Source organism: Trichosurus vulpecula, chromosome 8 (genome assembly GCF_011100635.1).
Source record: "Trichosurus vulpecula isolate mTriVul1 chromosome 8, mTriVul1.pri, whole genome shotgun sequence".
Taxonomy (NCBI): Eukaryota; Metazoa; Chordata; class Mammalia; order Diprotodontia; family Phalangeridae; genus Trichosurus; species Trichosurus vulpecula.
The window spans coordinates 140,928,878-140,932,752 of NC_050580.1; the positions used below are offsets into that span (position 1 = coordinate 140,928,878).

At 41.1% G+C, this 3,875-nt stretch overlaps 1 pseudogene; it reads left to right on the forward strand.

Annotated features, from left to right (window-relative positions):
• Window positions 1-986: 986 nt before the first annotated feature.
• LOC118829270 lies at window positions 987-2,970 on the forward strand (annotated as a pseudogene).
• The last annotated feature ends 905 nt before the right edge of the window (window positions 2,971-3,875 follow it).

Here is a 3,875-nt window from a genome sequence, read left to right on the forward strand (position 1 = left end):
TGTTTTGTCAGTCGATCCTACTTAATTAACTGATGTTGAAAACCCGGTGGGTTTATGGCAGCAGATCCAAACTCACATTTACTTTGTGGTAAAGTGATGCCTCTGCCTGATCAGGAAAGAAGGATGGTATTTCAGTGAGAGCTGACGACAAGACACCTTCCATAAGGAAGGATGGTATGTTCAGTGAGAGCTTTAGTCATTGCTATAGTGGTGGCAAATGAGCTGCATTACCATCCTATCATCTGAATAGCTATCAATTACAGTAAGATCAAACCATTGAACTTGAGATGATGGAAGAGGGCCAGAAAAAAATAATTTTGCCAATGAGAGGAAGGTGGGAAACAACATCAAATCATGTTTTGTTGGTGTTTGAGAAGTGTGTACACTGATTGGCAGGAGTAACATAGTTGGATAGAAGTATTCAACTTTCCTTCTTTAGGGAAGATCATGTAGTCCCAAACCAAATGTAACATGCCATCATTTTGCCCTTCTCCTAAGGACGTCAACCTACTTGTTCAGTTCACCTGAAGGCATATAATGTCTCTGGGTATTAACATGACTCACAGATGACTTGTATGTATTGGTCCTAAGCCCCAAAAGAGCCTTTCATTGTCCTAATCTCTTCTTTCCACACTGTAGTCTGCCAGACCCATAACTACTGTGAAAGAATAAGTTTAGATAAAGATTTTATCTGCCTTATCCCTTAAGGCCTTCTCACATGCCTGCAGCTCAGCACTCTCTGGGGGACTTGCCAGGACTCTTATCCCTCAGAATAATATCTTATAGTAGCTCTTTTGTTTATAGGAAAGAAGAGAAAACAAAGGAAGGGCTATCAATGAATAATGACTGAAAAATTTATAGTATATGAATATAATTGAATATTAATATACTACAAGATGTTGAAAAGGTATAATTTGCTACTCAGTGCAGCAGCAGCCCTTCTTCCTTCACCGTGTTCAGCTATGACTCACGACTCCCCAACAACCATGTCGAAAGCACCCACAGTTGGTATTGATCTTGGCACCACTTACTCCTGTGTGAGAGTCTTCCAACATGGGAAAGTGGAGATCGTTGCTAATGACCAAGGAGACAGGACCACCCCAAGCTACATCACCTTCACCAACACTGAATGTTTAATCAGTGATGCTGCAAAGAATCAAGTTGCAACGAACCCCACCAACAGTTTTTGATGCCAAACGTCTGATTGGTCACAGATTTGATGATGCAATTGTATGGTCAGACATGAAGCATTGGCCTTTCATGGTGGTGAATGATGCAGGCAGGCCTAAGGTCCAAGTGGAATACAAAAGGGAGACCAAAAGTTTCTATCCAGAAGAAGTATCTTCTATGATCTTGACAAAGATGAAAGAAATTGCTGAAGCTTACCTTGGGAAGACTGTCACAAATGCTGTGGGCACAGTACCAGCCTATTTCAACAATTCCCAATGCTGTCCACCAAAGATGCTGGAACCATCACTGGTCTCAATGTGCTCCAAATCATCAATGAGCCAACTGCTGCTGCTATTGCTTATGAATTGGGCAAAAAGTTTGGTGCCGAGAGAAATGTGTTGATCTTTGACCTTGGAGGTGGTTCTTTCAATGTCTCCATTCTTACCATTGAAGATGGCATTTTTGAGGTCAGGTCCATAGCTGGGGACACCCACTTGGGTGGAGAGGACTTTGACAATAGAATGGTCAACCATTTCATTGCTGAGTTCAAGTGAAAACACAAGAAGGACATCAGTGAGAACAAGTGAGCTATTCGCTGTCTTTGCACCTCTTGCAAACGTGCTGAGCGTACCCTCTCTTCCAGTACCCAGGCCAGTACTGAGATTGACTCCCTCTATGAAGATATCGACTTCTATACATCAATCACCCGAGCCTGTTTCGAACGGCTGAATGCTGATCTCTTCCGTGGCACACTGGACCCTGTGGAAAAGGCCTTAAGAGGTGCCAAGCTAGATAAATCACAGATTTATGACATTGTCCTGGTGGGTGGTTCTACTTGAATCCCCAAAATCCAGAAGCTTCTACAAGATTTCTTCAATGGCAAAGAACTCAACAAGAGTATCAGTCCTGATGAGGCTGTTGCTTATGGTGCAGCTGTCCAGGCTGCCATTTTGTCTGGAGATAAATCTGAGAATGTGCAGGACTTGCTGCTGTTGGATGTCTCTCCTCTTTCCCTTGGAATTGAAACTGCTGGAGGAGTTTCTGATCAAATGTAATACTACCATCCCCACCAAGCAGACACAGACCTTTACCACCTACTCAGACAACCAGCCTGGTGTGCTTATTCAGGTTTGTGAAGGTGAGAGAGCAATGACAAAGGATAACAACCTGCTTGGCAAATTTGAGCTCACAGGAATTCCTCCAGCATCCAGGGTGTTCCTCAGATTGAAGTAACATTTGACATTGATGCAAACGGCATCCTCAGTGTTTCAGCTGTGGATAAGAACACAGGTAAGGAGAACAAGATCACCATCACCAATGACAAAGGACATCTGAGCAAAGAAGACATTGAGCGCATGGTCCAGGAGGCTGAGAAATACAAGGCTGAGGGTGAGAAGCAGAGAGACAAGCTGTCTTCCAAGAATTCTCTGGAGTCTTATGCTTTCAACATGAAGGCCACCGTAGAGGATGAAAAACTGCAAGGCAAGATTGGGGATGAAGACAAACAGAAGATCCTTGACAAATGTAATGAAATAATCAACCGGCTAGATAAGAACCAGACTGCTGAGAAGGAAGAATTTGAGCATCAGCAGAAAGAATTGGAAAAGATCTGCAACCCCATCATTACTAAGCTGGACCAGAGTGCAGGGGGCACGCCAGGAGGCATGCCTGGTGGGTTCCCAGGGGGTGGAGCAGCCCCATCTGGAGGTGCTTCTTCTGGACCCACCATTGAAGAGGTCGACTAAACACACCAGAAGAAAGAGCATTCCATGCAGCTTTCCAAAAATTGAAGGACTCAAATTTGTAGCCAAGGCTGTAGCAGTTTAAAAGTAACATTTAAGCTACTGTGTAAATGTGGGCATTCTGAATACTTGAATGTGTGCAGAGGGAGAGAGGTGAACAACATTGCACTTTATCAGTACTGTAAACAAGTAGAAATGCAATTCTTGTCCTGGAGAATAAAAGCTATTTAAATTGGCACCATAAAAAGAAAAGAAAAGGTATAATTTTAGAGAAACATAAAAAGACTTGCTTGAACTGATCAGAAACAAGTAAATAACAACATTGTAAAGAAAAACAACTTTGTGACTTCACTTGTGACTCTAGGAAACTGATGATGAAAAGTGTTGTTCATCTTCTGACAGAGAGGTAATGCTCTCAAGGTGCAGAATGAGACCATTAAGTGAATTTATTTTCCTTGACTATGCATTATTGTCAGAAGGTTTTTGTTTTCTTTCTCCCCTCCCTCAGCTAAGTGGGTAGCATTGGGGAGGAGAAAAGAAGCTTCAAGTAATATTTTCAGAAAAAAGAAGCAACCTTAACTTGATACACTTAAAAATGTACAGAAGCAAATAGCAGGAAGTTCTAAGGGAAACACAGATGAGCAGAACAATTTTGGAAGTTACAAATTGAGTTTATTATATCCTTAAAAAGAATAATAAGCTGAATGTAATATAAATTTGAAGTTTATGTATAACTCATTATTTACATGGTATATGGAAATGGCCATTTTATGTGGTGTTCAGTTCAGAATAAGTATTTTTAAAAGTGTACCAAATGCAGGGTGGCATTATTATATGTAGTATAGTTTTTATGAGTGACTTCAAGTGGAAAAGATTGTAGCAGAAAATTCTATCATAATAATTACTAATCAAAAATGTAGCTACTTTAAGTCATAACAGAAGCAGAAATGTCTAAGTTACTAT